This window comes from Condylostylus longicornis, unplaced genomic scaffold (assembly GCF_029603195.1).
Source record: "Condylostylus longicornis isolate FDR11 unplaced genomic scaffold, ASM2960319v2 ptg000130l, whole genome shotgun sequence".
Lineage (NCBI taxonomy): Eukaryota > Metazoa > Arthropoda > Insecta > Diptera > Dolichopodidae > Condylostylus > Condylostylus longicornis.
In genome coordinates, this window is record NW_026578098.1 from 1,750,191 (window position 1) to 1,771,930 (window position 21,740).

Below are 21,740 nucleotides of genomic sequence, written 5' to 3' on the forward strand. Positions count from 1 at the left end.
AAATAAAAGATCCCTGGATTACCTAGGTAGCGCCTGGAAATTGATCGCTGGGAGTCCAGATCACGAGGACTGGATTACCATTAAACGGGCAACTAACAACATGCTAGAGAATAACGATAAACAAGTGATCATAAATAACATAATAACCGGAAGATTAAACAATTTGCCTTTAATAAACAATAACATCTGACAAAAGTTAAACCAAAATACCAATATTAACAACGAAATCGTTTCCAGTATTGTATGCAAACTTAAAATCTTGAAGGAAGTCCTTCGCAATATAAATTATACCACACATTGGACAAAATTGGTGCTAATTAACTCTTTAATTTTATCTAGAAATTAAATCAAGAATATCATTAAGACATTAAATGGGGAAAAATTACCATATTTAACAGTAGAAGAAGCTTTAAACTTTTCTGAAATCAAAATTCAACTATCGAATTCCTCAACTATCGTTTATATTATAAATATCGACCTCCAATATAATAATGAAATAAAAATAAAATTTTTGCCTTAATAGAAAATTGCAAAAAAAATGGAAATAAATTTTTAATTTGTTATGGAAAAAATATTATAAATTTAATGAATTATACATGTAAAACAAATCTTTTGAAAAGCTTATTAGCTGATTGCAACATCAGTAACAACCAACATAATAAAACAATAGACGAAATCGCACCTGGGATCATATTACGAAGTATCTTTAAAGGAAATGTTTTCATAAATTCTAATCCTCAAAAAATAAATCGAACTTTTTTATTAAAATTCCCTAATACAGAAATAGCAATAAAGGACAAATCATTCACTTTACGTGAAACCTCTAATTTTCATGCGCTTCCAGCATTTTTCCATCCCCTACCAAAAGAAAAACAATTAACCAAAGTTTTGTCTTTAGAAATTTAAGTCCTTAAATATTTTAAAAATGGAATCCATTACAAATCGAATAGCAATCATGGTCATTATCCCAACCGTGGGCACAATTGTTTTAATTTTATTAATAAAGACCCTTACTTTCACGAGCCTCTAAAATTGTTATTCAAGCAACTCTACCCAAACAAGAATTTGAACTTAAATCCGAAATTGTCGAAGATCATAAAAATGGTCTACAAACCAAGACACCAAAATCCACAAAACTTAACGACATTCCCTATTTCTGATGATTGTGTACAATCTTACATATCTGTTAATCGTTGTTAGAATTTTTAAAATTTTTATTATTTTTCCAAATATTTAAAATTAGCTTCTGGAGTTTTATAGCAGGTGCGCGAACCTGTCAAGCAATTCCTCTAAAACTTCAGAAATATATTTGACCTATAATTGGACACATAACCGCCAAGTTTCATGAATCTGCCTTTATTATTTTGCCGAATATAAAAAATTTGCTGTTGGAGTTGTATGGCAGCCACCCGAACCGGTGCAGCTATCCCATTGTAATTTAGAGCATGTGTAAAATATAATTAGACACATGTATACAAAATTTTATATTTATAGCTTTATTAGTTTTTGAAATATTTAAAATTAACTCTTTGAGTTGTATGGCAGCTACCCGAACCCGTTGTCCGAATTAGTCCAATAACAATAGGGTTCGTCCTTGGCACAAAAGAAAAAACTTGTGAAAGTTTGTCGTCGATTGCATCATTCGTTTTTGAGTTATCGTGCGATCGGACGGACGGCCGTACGGACATGTCTAAATCGACGCAAAATTTTACGTTGAGCAAGAATATATATATATGCCCATACCGCAGATGACTTTTTTAAGTAGTTACAAACTCCATACCAAAGTTAATATACCCTTCACGAAGTGCAGGGTATAAAAAAAGTGCAGAAATATCTTTAATTTGTATTTGCACTTGCGGAAGCTAAGTTTCTGGAATATTATTTTAAAGTGATTTACATTATTAAGATATCGTAAAACTTTTATTATTTGTTGACTTACATTTATATTACTCTAAAAATATAAGTTTTAACAAAAGTTGCAATAATAATCACAAAATATTAAGTTTTTGTAGAAAGAGTTACAATATTTTCGTATGAAATGCATTTGTCCTAATTCTTTTCACATTTGAAAACGCTGCTTTTCTTGAACATTGCTTATTTATACATACAATAAGCATACTATAGTATTTTACGTTACAATAAATGTTGCAAATTGACATAAACTATTATCGCACACAGTTTGTAAAATGTTTTTATTGTAAAAACACTCAAAATGTCATTAATTTCGCGTTTGTATGTCAACATACAATTCAAATGGCCATTTCAAAAAGTTTAATTTTAAATAGTGCAATTTAAATAAAAAAATAAATTTTTTTAGTAGGACCCTTTAAGAAAATTATTTCTAATATTTTCTTTGGGATATCTTTATTTATAACAAAATGAGTAACAAAGTTTTTTTGCTCTCCTGAAAACCTGTTTTTTTTGAGATAACTACAATAGAACTGTATAATGAATATTATAATATTCAATATTATAATTTATAAAAACGATATTCAGTCAATTCAGAATAAATCATACATAAATGTTTGTAACCGGTTCTGGACTTCTGTTGTGTAAAAGGCTTATTAAAATTATGAGAAAATAAACATATTAAAAATATTAATAAGTTCTGCAGCAAAAAATTTAATGATATATGTATATAAACATACTTAAAATGGAGAGCTCATTTTGCATTAAGAGAATTCAAATTTGAGAACAAAAGAAAAAAATGCTGTAAATGTTGAATTCGACCGTCACTGCTGTAAATGTTGAATTTGCTCTCATTATAAAAAATAACTTTATTCCAAAAGTCGGTATTTTTACATCAGTAACGGTCGAATTAAAGTGTCGCGAAAATGTAATAATGAACTGAATAAAGAAAATTTATGTGCAACAGTGAAACATGCAGGTGGTGGAGTAATGATATGGGGTTTTATGGCCACATCTGGAGTTGGGGAGCTTGTATTTATTGAAGGAACAATGGATACGATGATGTACATAAATATTCTTAAGGAAAATCTTAAGAAGAGTGCAATCAATTTGGGTCTTCGAAATCATTTTCATTTCCAACAAGATAATTACCCGAAACACACTGCACATATTGTAAGAGGGTGCATATTATATAATGTTTCCGGTACTCTAAAATCACCTCCCCAATCTCCAGATATCAATCCCGTTGAACATTTATGGGATGTTTTAGAAAAAAGGGTTGAAATTCATCACATTACCTCTAAGACCCAATTAAAGGATGTTTTAGTAAACGAAAGGGCGAATATTCAACCAAGTATTACTCAAAATCTAGTCAATTCAATGCGTAAAAAACTAGAAGAAACGAAAAGTAATGCCTACTTCATATTAGTTCCTAATATTTTTTTATAAATTAAGATAAAACATGTGCTGTGCCTATACTTTTTTCGCACCGAATTTGCGTTAAAATTTTTATTTAATTATTTTTTGACTTTTCAGTTACGAATTTAAAAATTTGTTATTACGTAGTGAATAAAGAATGAATTAATGAATAAATTTTGCTTTTAGTGTTTTTCTGTAGAGTTTATATTTTTTTCAGAAATTCGTTTCAAACATAAAATTTCTTGCTGTGCCTATACTTTTTTTGGTCAGTGTATATGATACGTCATCATACATAATGTAAAAACGAAATTTTAAGAAGGAATGGTCACAGGAACGGCCGAATACATTTCAAAAAATTACCAAGTTGAGAAAAATGCTACCAAAACAACAGTGTATTATTCAGGTAAACAAAAGCAAAAAAGGGGGACAAAAGTTGGAATGGGTTAACATGTTAAATGCTAGGAAGCTGAAAATGCCAGGAAATGCCCTCTGAAAACATCAGCTCTGCCAACAAATCCGACTCTCACCTCCCAGAGGTAGGTAACATAGTTATCTGCCGGGTGTTTCCTAGGCAACTTAGTTAGTAAGGCTGACGAGAGCGGTAAATCCAGAAGCGTCTGACCAAGAATGGGCGGCTCCCTGGTCTGCGTCTGATCCCTGAGGGACGACAGTTTTTGAATCCTGGCAGTAGGTATAAAATGCAGAATTTAATCATTTGTGCAATGGACAAAACAAAAGGATTTAGTACCCCAGGTGGTAATTCAACTACGTTGGAGAATCCACCTTCTTCGGAGGTCGGCTCTACGGATTCTGGGGAGAGCCATTTATTGCATTTGATTGCTCCGTTCAGGAGGAACGCGAAAACCTGGCGTTCACCACCTACATCTGATGTGCGGATTTTAGAAAAGAATAAAAATATAGAAGGTGGACTACCGAACACTCAAGCTCCACAGACCAATAAGGATATAAATATGAGTAAAGCTCAAGCCAAAAAAAGTGATGATCAGAATGCTGACATACATAAAAGGATTAGCCAACTAGAACAGCTCTGTGTGGCTTTGAAAAACGAGGTTCTTCAACTGAGGGCTGAGAATGAGGAGCTAAAGAAAGAGAAACATGTGCAAATTACAAACAATAAGTCTACGTAGACGCTGCATAACAAGCAAAGCAGATGAGGTCAATCTTGGACGCCTACTCAACTGATGAGGAAAAACTCGCAAGAGAAACAGATTGGATCCTAAAGTAAAAGAGGTCCAGTAAAAAAATAAAAGCGGAATCATCTCCGAAAGTGATTCAGGTGACGATCAGCGCTGAGAAAGCAGATGTTCCTGATTCTAAAAGTGGAGGCGATGTCATGAAAGTAATCATAAGTACTGTGGTTGACTATAATCAAATAGAGTCAATATTAAAAAGTAAGGACATTAATTATAAGGTTAAAATGATGAAGCAGATGTTAGTAAGTGTCCAGATTTCATAGATTTCTTCATAACAAAACGGATTGCGAAAAATTTTATCGAGGGACATGATAACTATGATCTTAACTCCGATCATTCGGTGATTATTCTTGAACTTAAGGAAAATATAGTTATGAAAAGAGCGAAACCTGCGCTGACAAATAGAGCTACAGATTGGTCAGGATTTCGCTTAGAGATTGAACGACAAATAGATCTAAGGAAAAGAACAAGAACGGCCCACCACATAGATGATGAGGCCGAAAACTTTACTAAAATTATTCAAAATGCGGCTTGGAGTAGTTCCAAAATTAATGTTATTAGAAGGGGGGCATTAACTATCCCCCACATATACTAGCAAAAGTAAGACGAAGCAGGCGGCGAGAAAGAGGTGGCAGCAAATGCGTGATCCTACTGATAAAACCAGATATAATCGTGAATCGCAACAACTAAGAAGCCGTATTAGAAAATACAAAGAGGATTCGGTTGCTGATTATGTTCAAAATTTGACGGCGTGTGAGAAAACCAACTACTCACTGTGGAGGGCAACAAAGAAAATGAAGCAACCTATCAAACATCTCGCTCCTATTAAAAACAAAGATGGAACGTGGGCAAAAACTGACAAGAACAAGGCAAATGCGTTTGCGGATCATTTGGCCGATATATTCTGCCCACATGACAGCCAGGGCGTGTATGAAAATGAGGAATCTGCTTTTGCTGGGGATAGCGTGACTATTCCAATTGTCAGGGAAAGAGATGTTATAGAAAAAATCAGGACTCTTAAACCTAAAAAGGCCCCAGGATTTGACCTAATAACGGCCGATATTTTGAAAGAATTACCCAAAAGGGGTATAACGATGCTTACGCGCCTAATAAATGCGTGTATAAGGTTCAATTACGTGCCTGAAATTTGGAAAGTTGCAGAGATAATCATGCTGCACCAACCTGGCAAACCTATAGACAGGGCGACTTCTTATAGACCAATCTCATTGTTGCCGAGGATTTCAAAACTGCTGGAGAAACTTTTATTGAGAAGACTTCAGCCTATAATTGAAAGTAAAAGGTTAATCCCGAATCATCAATTTGGTTTTCGACGCAACCACTCAACCATAGATCAGATTCATAGAATAACTGACCTAATAGAAAATTCACTGGAAGAAAAAACAGTATGTTCTATCATATTTTTGGACGTAGCCCAGGCCTTCGATAAGGTTTTGCATTGTTGATTAATAAAAAAACTTAGGCGATTACTGCCAAGGCAGTATGTTGACCTGCTCGAATCTTACCTAACTAATAGGGTTTTTCGAGTTTAACAGGAAGAGGAGTACTCTTCGCTTAGGGATATCAGGTCGGGGGTACCACAGAGGAGTATATTGGGCCCGATATTATACTTGCTATACACGTGTTATATTCCTGAATCGGAAGGAGTGACAACAGCTACATTTGCTGATGATACAGCAGTTATCGCAATAGGACGAAATGAAAATGAATCTACACAAAAATTGCAAAGGGCCAGTGATGAGATCTCAAAATGGACTAGAAAGTAGAATATAAAACTTAACGAGGTGATATCAGCACACGTAAATTTCACTAATAGGAAAATTGGCAATTCATTTTCGGTTCGAATAAATGGCGTCTTGATTCCGTCCTCAAACACGGCGAAGTATTTAGGAATGACGTTGAACGCCAAGATTAGATGGAAGGAGCAGATGAAGAAAATGAGATCTCAACTAAAGGAGGAATACAGAAAGTTTGAATGGCTTTTGGGAAGGCGTTCTAAATTGACAATATACAACAAAGTTTTGATTTATAATCAAATATTTAAGCCTGTCTGGGCTTACGGTATTCAGTTATGGGATTGCGCTGCGCAGACTCATATCCAATCTATTCAAAGATTTCAAAATAGAGTATTACGGGACATTGTAAACGCTCTTGGTATGTCCGTAATGCCGATATACACAAGGATCTTACGATCCTAAGTGTCACAGACGAAATTAAAAAGCAAGCAGCCAATCATAAAATGCGTTTATCCAATCATGTCAGCATCGAGGCGGCTCGATTGGTTGTCAATCAAAACTTTGTTAGGAGACTTAAACGTACCAGACCTCTCGAGTTAGTTTAAAGTTTTTTGTCTGGAAGAATGAGTACTTAGTACGCTATTGTGCCAGATCAAAAGCTTGTAAATAATCAAAAAGGTTAGAGCAAAATCATCTATGACACTTAGGTTAGTCGTTTCCGACTAGTTTTATAGTTTATTTTGAGGAGGGTGTTTTTTAGTGGATTAAAGTTCCACACTACTGCTTTTGGTCTCCCGCTAAAAAAAAAAAGCAAAAAAATTTATATAACAAAATTATATAATTTTCGAATATAACAAAATTATAATAATTTTCTTGAAAAAAACATTAAGTATTATATTTTTTTTCAAAATTTGAGAAATTCAGTAGGGCTTTAGATTCTCCTTTTTTGGTAGATAAAATTTACATTTAGAATAATTTTGCAAACGTCGTTTGAAAAATATAATTTTTTTCTTTAAGTCCTACTTAAAAATTTTTTTTTCAATATTAGAAAGAATTTGATTTGCAAACAACACTTTTTTCAATTTCAATAAAGTTGGGTCAAACCAATGGTTTGTATTGTAGCACTTTTCCCTTTAACAAGTGAAAATTCTGCTTTTAAATACAGTCTATGTATACCTATCACACTATAAAAATTATTTTCATTCATATACAAAACTATTTCTAGGATTGCATATATTTAGGATGACGCATATATGCAGTCTTTGAAATAAAGCAAAAATTAACATAAAAAGGGGTTAACATAATGCTCGATTTTAAGGGTTAATTGTGTGAGTTAAGAAAAATAATTATATTTTTTAGTGTCATGGAATTTACCGTTAGCTTTTTGAGTTTATAAAAATTTGGAAAGGCTTGCGGTTTCGGAAATATAAGGTGTCAAAAATTCAAATTTTACGAATTTCAAGAGGTGATAACTTGAGAGGGGGTGGAGATGGAAAAAAAATTTCTTCTAACGAAATGAATTATTTGTTAATGTCTAAAAGCCCCTAAAATTTCAAAGTTCTAGAATATAGGATCTAGAAGAAAACCGACATCAAAAATTTGGAAAAAAAGGACTTTAGATAACGGTAAATTTGAACGGCCATTTTGTTTTTCTAAAGTTTAACTATAGTATATCACGCTAGGGGAAGCAAGCCGCTGCCTTTCTGCGTTTGCAAAATTTCAAAAATGCTTATGGTTTCATTGCAACAAATATTTAAAAAAGGCCATTTTTAGGGTTTTGGGGGGGTATAACTTCTAGAGGGGGGGAGATAGGTAAAAATTTTGTTCTACGAAAATAAGTTTCTAGTAAAGATCTATGCATATATAAAATTTTAGCTTTCTATCTTCAAGGGTGTAGAAGTTTTGTAAACAGACACACGGACAGACGGACGGACGGACGGACGGACGGACGGACGGACGGACAGAGTGAAACTAATAAGCACTTTTTTCAAAAATTTTTTTGGAAAAGTGCTAAAAATACAGCAATAATTTAAGAATGTCAAAATCAAGAATTGGAAAATATATGGAAAAACTATCAAATCAAATATAACTTCTTTTATAAGATTTATAACAGATTTTTGAGACTATTTCAACAGAATTTTATGTAACAAAATTAGGTTCATTTTTATAAGGTTCCACCTCTGATTTTGGAAAATAGTTTCTTTTTGAATATTCAGGGTGATTCAGTGAAGAGTTCTATATTATATATCATTACTTAAAGAATCCAAAATGGGTAAAATTTTCGTTTAGAATTAGTTGTCAAATCTCAACAATTTCCGAGATACAGGGACTACAACGAATTTTCACAAAATAGCTCAAGCTTTTGATGAAAATAACGTATGACATTATCATGTTAGAGAAAATTAAGAAAATTAAAAAAAAGGAAATTTTGGTTTTTTCTTCTAAGTTCGAATGCTTAGTATTGTTAAAGTACGTAAAATAAAAAGCCCTTTCAGAAACTGTTCATTTGAAGCTTTTTTTTCTTTTGAAACAAAATTTATACGCAAAAAAGCTTAGGAAAATAGAAATTTTGTGTTAATTCAGTAAAACCTCTGTATCTCAGAAACCGTTGAGATTTGACAACTGGTTACAAGCAAACATTTTGTACTTTTTACTGAAACATTCTGTATACGCCCTATATGTAATAGTACACAAAAAAATTCCAATTTTTAAGATTATCCTATAAAAAATTTAGCAACATTTCTGTTTTTTGATTTTGGATAATTCCAAAATGAGTATTAATAAATGAAAACTCTTTTTATCTTCGTTATAAAAAGATCTTTTTTTCACATCCGTAACAACACGTATGTTAGGTTTCGCAAGGTTTTGTTGACGGCTTTCATTGTCCAGTACCGCCTTTTTGTTACGTTGAGACAAAAGTCATTAATAAATCTGTCATAAATGTATTTAAAAACAACTTAACATTCCCTTTTTATTAATTAACAAACTTAATAAAATTACGTTGGTGATGATGTAAAACGCCGATTAAACATTGAAGTATTATGAAAATGGGAATATAAATATAATGCGAAATAACGAGAAAGTAGATTTTTGATAATACTTACCTGGCTAAGGCATTTGAACCTAACTGACGTTTTCCAGAACTGCAACAAAACAAAAAAAAGGCAAAAAAAATTAATTAACTGCAATTTTTATATAAACTTTTTGAATTTTTTTTTTTAAAAAACAAAATGACTGTTTCATAATCATTGTTTGTAAGTGCTTTATTTGTGCAAATTTTGCAATATTACAGTATATCAAACTAAGTTGAGTGAAAGGTAAAAGTGCTTGATTAAGAATTAAAAGATGACAATAATTTTAGTAAAATTAAATTTAATAAATATTTTTTGGTTCAAGTAACTTATATTTTATTTTGCATACTTCGGAAGACTCTTTGTTATTTCTAAATCAATCAGGAAAAGTGTCTCCAATATTATATTTACATTGTTTTATATATACATACATTTACCAATTGGTTAAAAAAACCCTTTTCTAAAATCAAATCCGTTTTTAAACTCTTATACAAAAACTCTCACAAATTTTCATAAACAATCAATCAAAAGATAAATACATGCACGTATATATATATAAAAATCTTATTAAACCGATAATTTGTAAAGCAGCAGATTTTCTTTAAAGAAGTGAAAATAATTTTTTGAAAAAACAATTCATTTGAATCCCAAATTCAGATCAAAGACCTTTCAAGGATGGACTCTAATTTTTCATAAAAATTTTGACCACAATTCTCCATTTTTATGCGTTTCAATCGGTTGTTTCCAATTCGAAACAACACATGTTTTCTATCTAATTAAGAGTTTTTAAATGCTTTTTGTTCAAATACCTGAACAAGTAGGAATTTAAGCCAGATGCTTCATGATGTTTCATGATCAATATGTTGACTTAATATTATTATCGATAGGTCAGTACATATGCGTATGTACCAATTAGAAGATTTTAAATTTAGTAATAGTATAATTAACGAGAAAAAAATTGAGTTGACCTTGTCAACTCTGTGATACCCGTACGAATTTGTTATCCTATGTGCGAATAAAGATGCCAAAACTGACTATGGGACAGACTATGACTTTAACTTCCGGTATTACCATATTAATTTATGCAAAATTTCAGTACTATGTGTTTTTCAAAATACTGGTTGTACCAAACTACTATTGAAGTTGTATGGCAGCTACCAGAAAGAGCCAAGAAATTTTAACGAATTTTATGCAGCACATCGGCCCTACTAATATATTCGCTTGTGTGAAATTTCAATACCACAGCTTTTATAGTTTCTGAGATATAGCAAATAACTGTTGAAGTTGTATGGCACGTTCCAGAAGGAGCCAAGTAATTTCAACAACATTTATGAGACACATTGGCCCTACTAATATATTCACTTGTGTGAAATTTCAATACCATAGCTTTTATAGTTTCTGAGATATACTCAAATAAATTTTGAAGTTGTATGGCAGCTACCCGAACCGGTACCCCGATCATGTCCAATTTAAATAGGGTTCTGGCACTTGCTACAATAAATCATTTGTGAAAATTTGGTGAACTTAGTTTTTGAGTTATCGTTGGGACGGACGGACGAACGGACGGACAGACAAAGCTAAATCAACTCAGAATTTGACGCTGATCAAAAATATACACTTGAGTCTATATCTAAGACCGTTATTTCTTAGCGTTACAAACGGTAAGGCAAATTTAGTATACCCTTCGAACATACGTCCGTACGGGTATAAAAAGTGACAAATAATAATATGAAAATTCTAGTATAAATACGAGTCCTTGGAAAATGTTTTTTGACTTGAAAATTGTCAAAATGTTGTTCAAATAATAATAAATAACAAGTAAAAACGATTCAGTCGGTATAAACCGATTGAATTATACCCTGCGTCTTTCATTGTTGCATAGCAATTACTCGAACCTGGGAAACCATTCTATAGAAACTTCAAGTTGACAAGTTTCATGAAACTGATTTTATTATTTTTTCAAATATTTAAAAGTAGCTTTTGAACTTATGTGGCAGGTACCCGAACCCGTCAAGCAACTCAACTAAAACTTCGGGAATATATCTGAACTATAATTGAACACACGACTGCCCTATAGTCGTCTATAATAAATAGACACAATTCATGGTTAATTTTTTAAATTCTTAGAAAGCTCAAAAAAACAAACCGAATACATCATTGATAATTTGACAAAGTTTAAGCAGTTTTTTTTCACCATTTTCTAATTTCTCTTAATAAATAATCATATTTTATGCACTACTTTTTATCACTTTTCCAAAAATATTTAAAAAAAAAAATGGGGTTAAAAGTTTACTAAAATTTCATATGTAACGCATCGCTCAAAAAGTCCGTAGGATGACTAATAAAACAACAACATTTTGATTTTATTCATCAACATAGTTCTCTTTTAAGGCGATACAGTCATTCCAGCGCTTCTCTAATTTTTCAAAACCATGTTTGTAGAACGATTTATCTTTTCCTTCAAAAATATGCTTTAGCTGCGGCGATGACCTTCTCATTCGATACAAATCTCTTTCCCTGGAGCATCGTTTTGAGATCTGAGAGCAGCCAATAATCGCTGGGGCTAAATCAGGCGAGTATGGTGGATGGGGCAGCAATTCAAAGTGCAACTCATTCATTTTTACTATCGTAATCTTGATTTTGATTTTTTCTTCAGTAACTGCCGAATTTGGGCTACCGAATCGTTCAGCATCATCGGTGTTTGTGGAACCACGTTCAAAGACAGCAAACCACTTTTCAACCATTTGCCTCGATGGAGTCTGAATAACACTTATTAAATCATTGTGAGGTCTGCACCGTGTTTTTTCCCATCAAAGGGCAATGCTTAATGAGCACACGAAATTCTAAATTTTTAGTTTTTTTCAATACACAAAAGTTGATTCAATCGTACACACACTAACTTGTTAATAATGGTCCGAATGTCATGAAACTTTGACAGATATCGTTTGAAGATTAGTACTTTCTAAAAATCATATGGATTTTTAGATGGCGGTACTTGTATCGCCATCTATATGTTATCCTATGGACTTATTGAGCGATGCATTATATAGTTTCTAATTAATAAATTCCAATATTCTAATAAATATTATTGAAAATATTTTTAATAAAGAAGATTTACCGTATGAATATTCAGACGAAGGACTTAGCTTCGCAAATGTTAAAATACTTTGTGTAATTAGTTAACCCACAACAAATACCGACTTCTGCGGACTATACTATTAAAACTGGAAAAACTTTAAACTTTAGTTAAAAACCATTTAACTAAACAAAAATTCTAAAATGCAATAAAGAAATTTTTGGAATTAGTAATCTTTGCAACATATAACAAAGAACAATTATTAATATTACGTCTAGATAGAAATTTAGTAAACATTAGTAAATTAAACTGCACACCAAAGTATAGCACAGCATTCCACGCGGATGGATCACAGTTAATAATCCATATGTTTCAGAAGTCGAAAAAATCTTCTCTACAACTTTATTCTTTAACCACTATAAGGGTATATCTCCTATTAGCAACGGCCATATAAATTTCAATGGAACATTTATCACCCACCATCATAATAACACAAAAATCTGATGTGAACAGCACATAATCGACCGCAACGTTATTGTCTAGATTTTTTCCAAAAATTTGGAAAAAACGGATTTTAGATAACGGTAAATTTTAAGGGACATTTTGTTTCTTTTAGAGTTTAACTATAGTATACCGCGATAGCAGAAGAAAGTCACTGCCTTTCTGCGTTTGCAAAATTTGAAAAATGCTTATGATTTCACTGCAACAAATAGCTAAAAAATGGCATTTTTAGGGTTTTGGGTGGGTTTAACTTCTAGAAAAGGGAGGGAAATATTTTCTCCTACGGAAATAAGTTTCTAGTACATATTAAATTTCAATAAGATCTCTGTACAGATTAAATTTCAGCTTTTTATCTTCAAGGGTGTAGAAGATTTGTAAACATGTCCACGGACGGACTGAGTGAAACTAATAATCACTTTTTTCAAAAATTTTTTGAAAAAGTGCTAAAAAGCAGTGCCCAGGAAGGATCGAAATTACGAAATTACGAAATCCCGTTTTACCGCAGGCGGATTTTTGGGTAAAATCAATAAGACTCATCCGCCGATATCATTCACCGCTTTGCTTTTGTTTTTATATTTATATACAATGTAACATGCATATGACGAGTATTTTACTTCAACAAAAATGTATTTAAAAAGAAGCAATTTCATGAGACAGCGACACAATTTTAGCTAGAGGTTCGCGCTACATTTCGGACATTTTCTTATTACAGATTGAATTTTCGAATGCACTTTATTACAGCCAGTAATTTCCGGACTGTCTATATTTTCAATATATGTAGCGTGAATTTTCGAACGTACTATAAGTTAGAGCTATTCTAGAGCTGAATAAACGAAAACACACAACTTCGCCAATTTTGTTTTTTTTTTGGTTCATCCTAAATATATACAATATGGAAAAAAGTTTTTTAAAGCAACTTTAAAAACTATTGGTTTTATACTAAAATTGTCGCCGAAATTAATTTTAATTATATTTTTAGTTTTTAATTGTACAATAAATGAACTTTGACTTCCAAAACGCAGTAAAAAGGTAAAATTTACAATGTGCCATATTCCAAAATGTATATATAGTGAAAGCTCTTGTGTTCTAAACTGTAAAATAAAAAAAATCTGATGTGGTCAGCACATAACCGACCGCATTGTGTATTGTCTAGTTAAATGAAAGTGTTACAGAATATTATAAAAATGTCTGTTAAATACTTCTTTCCAATTTTTAGGACACTAGTAAGCTTATAGTTAACATACTTAGAAAAATGTAAATTTGGCTCTTAGTAGAGTTTTGCTTTGTGCTACCCGAATTCCCTGAAATGCTCGCCAGTTAGTTTCGGTAACAACCAGAACTAAAATATCAAATTTCAAGAAATTCCATCAATTTGTTCTGTGGATATGGTGAAAAATGTAAAATCGGCCCGCAAATCAGTTCTCGAGCCCTGATCTTTCCAAAAAAGTTATATGTTCATTGCTTTAATATGAGGAATTCATATATTAAATTTCAATGAAATCGGTTGATTATTTCTCTTTATATACACAAAAATGTATATTTGTCCCGTAGTAAACGCCCAGTTGCTGATGCCTGATTTCTTCCAAAAGTTAGGAATTTTTGCGTATGATCGAGCAAAGCTTATATATGAAATTTCAAATAAGTCGGTTGAATACTTTCTTCAAAATTGTGAAAAATGTAAAATCGGCCCGCAAATCCGTTTTCGAGCCTTGATCTTTCCAAAAAATTTATATGTTCATTGTTTTAATACGAGGAGTTCATATATTAAATTTCAATGAAATCGGTTGATTATTTCTCTTTATATACACAAAAATGTATATTTGGCCCGTAGTAAACGCCCAGTTGCCGATGCCTGATTTCTTCCAAAACATACGAATATTTGCGGACGGTCGAGCTGAGCTTATATATAAAATTTCAAGTAAATCTGTTGAATATTTTCTTCAAAATGTTCAAAAATGTAAAACAGGCCCGCTAAAAAGTGCAGTTCCCGAGGCCTGATATATACCAAAAGTTGATCGATCCGTGCCATGGTGGAAACAAACTTACATATAAAATTTCATCAAAATCGGTTCAGCCGAACTTGAGATACGCGCGTGCACACACAGACCGACAGACGGACAGACCGACAGACCGACAGGTTGCTAAAAATAGTTTATTTACACTTCCCTACTATGGAGAAGTACGTTCCCACCGAAAACTCGATATGCAAAATTTGTTGCCATCACATAGCCTACCTATTGTTTACACAATACGGTCGGTAAAAAGTCAAAACGTAAAATAAAAGCAGAGCGAGTAGCGACTGGTGTTTGTTAACATCTGGATATTTTTGTGTTAAATGTTAGAAAATTACAGTTTTTTAAATGTGCCGTGTTAATCTTTTGTGTATTTTCATTATAATAGCATTTATTTTTACCGACCGTATTGTGTAAACAATAGGTAGGTTATGTGATGGCAACAAATTTTGCATATCGAGTTTTCGGTGGGAACGTACTTCTCCATAGTAGGGAAGTGTAAATAAACTATTTTTAGCAACCTGTCGGTCTGTGTGAGCGCGCGTGTATCTCAAGTTCGGCTGAACCGATTTTGATGAAATTTTATATGTATGTTTGTTTCCACCATGGCACGGATCGATCAACTTTTGGTATATATCAGGCCTCGGGAACTGCACTTTTTAGCGGGCCTGTTTTACATTTTTGAACATTTTGAAGAAAATATTCAACCGATTTACTTGAAATTTTATATATAACCTCAGCTCGACCGTCCGCAAAAATTCGTATGTTTTGGAAGAAATCAGGCATCGGCAACTGGGCGTTTACTACGGGCCAAATATACATTTTTGTGTATATAAAGAGAAATAATCAACCGATTTCATTGAAATTTAATATATGAACTCCTCGTATTAAAACAATGAACATATAAATTTTTTGGAAAGATCAGGGCTCGAAAACGGATTTGCGGGCCGATTTTACATTTTTCACCATTTTGAAGAAAGTATTCAACCGATTTACTTGAAATTTCATATGTAAGCTTTGATCGATCATACGCAAAAATTCCTTACTTTTGGAAGAAATCAGGCATCAGCAACTGGGCGTTTACTACGGGCCAAATATACATTTTTGTGTATATACAGAGAAATAATCAACCGATTTCATGGAAATTTAATATATGAATTCCCCGTATTAAAACAATGAACATGTAAATTTTTTGAAAAGATCAGGCATCGGCAACTAGACGTTTACTACGGGCCAAACATACACTTTTGTGTATATAAAGAGAAATAATCAACCGATTTCATTGAAATTTAATATGTGAATTCCTCATATTAAAGTAATGGACATATAACTTTTTTTGAAAGATCAGGGCTCGAGAACTGATTTGCGGGCCGATTTTACATTTTTCACCATATCCACAGAACAAATTGATGGAATTTCTTGAAATTTGATATTTGAGTTCTGGTTGTTACCGAAACTAACTGGCGAGCATTTCAGGGAATTCGGGTAGCACAAAGCGAAACTCTACTAAGAGCCACATTTACATTTTTCTAAGTATGTTAACTATAAGCTTACTTATGTCCTAAAAATTGGAAAGAAGTATTTAACAGACATTTTTATAATATTTTGTAACACTTTCATTTAACTAGACAATACACAATGCGGTCGGTTATGTGCTGACCACATCAGATTTTTTTATTCTTAATTGTACGCGTACGAACGTATGTTCGAAGGGTATAATAAATTTGCCATACCGTTTGTAATGTTAAGAAATAAAGGTCTTAGGTATAGCGTCAAGTGTATGTTTTTGATCAGCGTCAAATTCTGTGTCGATTTAGCTTTTTCTGTCCGTCTGACCGTCCGTCCGTCCCAACGATAACTCAAAAACTAATTGAGCTAAGTTCACCAAATTTTCACAAATGATTTATTGTAGTAAGTGCCAGAACCCTATTTAAATTGGACATGACCGGGGTAGCGGTTCGGGTAGCTGCCATACAACTTCAAAATTTATTTGAGTATATCTCAGAAACTATAAAAACTGTAATGTTGAAATTTCATACAAACGAATATGTCAGTATGGCCAATATGTTAAATAAAAGTTATTAAAATTGCTTGGCTCCTTCTGGTAGTTGCCATACAATTCCTAAAGATATTTGGCATTATCTCAAGAACTATGAAAGTTGTGATACTGAAATTTCACACAAGCGAATATATTAGAAGGGCCAATTAGAACTTTGATAAAATTCGTTGAAATTGCATGGCTCTTTCTGGTAGCTACCATACAAATTCAATCGCAGTTTAGCTATATTTTAGAACACATTGAAAACACACAATACTGAAATTTTGCATAAATTAATATGGTAATACGACAACTTATTGTCACAGTCTGCCCCATAGTCAGCCATGGCATATTTATTTGCACATAGGATAACAAATTCGTTCGGGTATTATAGAGTTAACACGGTCAACTCTTTTTTTTCTCGTTTTTAATATATTTTTTATTATTAATAATCTTATAATTTGTTTTCCAAACTATTGAAATTGAGACCGATTTCGTTGTTTATAACACATTAGGATATTATTTCAGAAAAGTATTAAATAAATTTTTAAATTATTTATTGAGACTACACAGAAATTCGAGGAAAAACTAAGACGAGAACAACAATTTATTAAAAATAAATTATTAAGTCTTTAGATATTTTTTTAGTATTTTTTTTATTTCAAAAATTTTAAATACAAAATAAACATTTTTTTCGAACAAAATTTTATTAGAAGCAAATTTAAACAACAAACGACAAGATGTCATATGCACGTGCCAAGTTTTTTTTTACGTCATATTGATATTATTCCAAAATGAAGGGAAAGCTTACATACAATGCAGCGGTTTGACCTTTATTTGCCTATTGTGTTGTTCACGATCCACAGATTAAAATAACATTTACAGACACATTTACATTTTCGTAAGTATTACCGTTATTCTTTTTTAAATGTTTATGATTTTGTGCTACTTTAATGTCAGATCTGTTTAAGTATACTTATAAAACTAATTCTGAAAAAAATGTCTATTTTTGTTTTTTTTTTTTTAAAGAAATATTGAAAGGGTCACTAACGACCCATTGAGCAAAAATAGTGTCATACAGAAAAATTCAGAATTTTCTAAACTATTTTTATAAAAATTGACATTATTGTGTACATTTTCAGATGTGTTTTTCTCGAAACATAAAAAAAAGGAGTTTCGTGACTCTTCCATAATACCGACATAAGACATGTCGGTACAGACGATATTTAACAGATTTCGAAATTTTGGAATCTTCATGAGGCAGTCCTACATGACATTGATATATTCGTTCACCCACCAGATGATGAGGGAAATTTGGATCAGCTACCAAATTCTTGATACAATAAAACTGCCACCAAATTCTTGTATTGGTTCTTTGTACTTTGTACAAAGAACCAATACAAGATATAATGTTTTATTTTTAGCTCTTTCTCTGGAAAAATAAACGTAAATATAACATTTATGTTCTCCTTTTCTAGTAAACAACGGCTTCTTGTGAAAATTCAACCTTCGACGCTACATCTTCGGGGCATTTCTATTTCCATAAACGTAATCAAATATATTAATATATTTTATTAAAATATGCGTACAATAAAAACTTTGCAAAAGTACACCAAATCTTAACAATTTATTAAGCAATTTTTCTTTTTAAATAACTTTTGAATTTTTCTTTTAAAATAACCTTTTAAAACCTTCTTTTAAAAACAAAAGAAAAAATTTAGTTAATATAAATTATAAATCTTCATTTTAGTTAATAACACCAATAATAAATATAAGTATTGCTAATTTAAATTTAGCTATTTTGAAAAATTAAACAAATATAACCGTTTCAGTCGGTATAAACCGATTGAATTATACCCTCCACCTTTCAATGTTGTAAAGCAATTACGCGAACCAATGAAACCATGCTGTAGAAACTTCACGGATATGTCTGACGTATAATTGGACATACGACCGCCAAGTTTCATGAATCTGACCTTATTACTTTTCCAAATATTTAAAATTAGCTTTTGAACTTGTATAGAAGCTACTCGAACCTGTCAAGCAATTCTAGCAAAACTCTGGAAATATATCTCACCTATACGTAAACACACAACTGCCAAGTTTCATGAATCTGACTTTATTATTTTTCCAAATATTTAAAAAGTTTGGAAATATATCTGACCAATAATTGGACACACAACTGCCAAGTTTCATGAATCTGACTTTATTATTTTTCCAAATGTTTAAAATTAGCTTTTGGACTTGTGTAGGAGCTACTCGAACCTGTCAAGCAATTCCACCAAAACTTTAGAAATATTTCTCACCTATAATTGGACACAAAACTGCCAAGTTTCATGAATCTGACTTTATTATTTTTCCAAATATTTAAAAGTAACTTTTGGACTTGTATAGGAGCTACTCAAACCTGTCGGACAATTCCATCAAAACTTTGGAAATATATTTGTGCTATAATTAGACGCACAACTGCAAAGTTTCATGAATCTGACTTTATTATTCTTCTGAATAAAAAAATTTGCTTTTGGAGTTGTATGGCTGCCACCCAAACTGGTGCAAGCATCCCATTAAAATTTTTAGAGAATAAGTAGGATGTAATTGGACACATGTATACAAAATTTCATATTTATACCTTTATTAGTTTTTGAAATATTCAAACTATTCTCTTTGAGTTGTATGGCAGCTACCCGAACCTGTTGTTCGAATTAGTCCAATTACAATAGGTTTCGTCCTTGGCACAAAAGAAACAACTTGTGAAAGTTTGGTGTCGATTGCATTATTCGTTTTTGAGTTATCGTGCGATCGGACGGACGGACGGACGGACGGACGGACGGACAGACGGAAAGTTAAGTGAAGTTAGTTAAGTGAAAGTGCTACAGAATATTATGAAAATGTCTGATTATGTATGATATGTCTCCCACAATACATACTTATTATATAATCACATATATGACTATATATTTTTCATATGTATACTATATTAATTAAACTTATATGCTATGTGTGTGATTATAGTTTAATTAGGAATTATTTTCACATTTTTAGTGACGCTAACTCACTGATTTACCTTAACTACCACATCAGAAACTTTAAAACTTATACAAGTTTTTTTGTAATATTTTTACTATGTTTGCTTCTATAAAGGGGACAACTGGAAACGACGCATTTTTTATAATGATTGTAAAATTTAACAAGTAAAAACGTTTCAGTCGGTATAAACCGATTGAATTATACCCTGCACCTTTCGTTGTTGTATAGCAATTACTCAAACCTGTGAAACCATTCTATAGAAATTTCACGGATATGGCTGATTTATAACTGGACACACAACTGTCAAGTTTCATGAATCTGACCTTATTTTTCCAAATATTTAAACTCTTGGACTTGTATGGGAGCTACTCGTAGCTGTATAGCAATTCAACCAAAACTTCAGCAATATATCTGACCTATAACTCAACACACAACTGCCAAGTTTCATGAATCTGACTCTATCATTTTTCCAAATATTTAAAATAGGCTTTTGGAGTTGTATGGCAAGTACCCGAACCTGTCAAGCAATTCCATCGAAAGTTCAGAAATATGTCTGACCTATAATTGGACACACAACTGCCAAAGCTCATGAATCTGACTTTATTATTTTTCCAAATATTTAAAATTAGCTTCTGGAGTTGTATTGCAGGTACAAGAACCTGTCAAGCAATTCCTCTAAAACTTCAGAAATATATTTGACCTATAATTGGACACATGACTGCCAAGTTTCATGAATCTGACTTTATTATTTTTCCGAATATAAAAAATTTGCTGTTGGAGTTGTATGGCAGCCACCCGAACCGGTGCAGCTATCCCATTATAATTTTAAGAGCATGTGTAGAATATAATTGGACACATGTATACAAAATTTTATATTTATAGCTTTATTAGTTTTTGAAATATTTTAAATAAACGCTTTGAGTTGTATGGCAATTACCCGAACCCGTTGTCCGAATTAGTCCAATAACAATAGGGCTCGTCCTTAGCACAAAAGAAAAAACTTGTGAAAGTTTGGTGTCGATTGCAATATTCGTTTTTAAGTTATCGTGCGATCGGACGGACGGACGGACGGACGGACAGACGGACATGTCTAAATCGACGCAGAATTTTACGCTGAGCAAGAATATATATATATGTCCATACCGCAGATGACTCCTTCAAGTAGTTACAAACTCCATACCAAAGTTAATATACCCTTCACGAAGTGCAGGATATAAAAAGCACTATAATAGTTATAAAACTTAATTTAACACCAATTTTCTTTTATTCAGTGTATTATGATTTTTAGCACTTTTCCAAAAATTTTTTGAAAAAAAATGTTTTTTAGTTTCTCTCTCTCCGTCCGTTCGTGGACATGTTTACAAAACTTCTACACCCTTGAAGATGGAAAGCTAAAATTTTATATGTACATAGAGCTTTACTAGAAACTTATTTCCGTAGAAGAAAATTTTAACCTCTTTCTCCCCCACCAAAAAGTCTCAATTATTTTAAATATGTTGCCTGACATGGCGGTACAAAAAAATGCGGAAAAAACTCGAAAATATATTTAATCAAAATTATAGTTCAAATTTTAAGTTGAAATTCGAATTTTTAATATGTTTTTCAAAAAAATCCAAATTTAATTTTAGTAAAATTTTTTGGTTTTAGTCAACTTTTCGTATAAAAAACTCCAAATGAAAATAGGCTAAAATCATAATTTTTCTAAAAAAACAACAAAAAA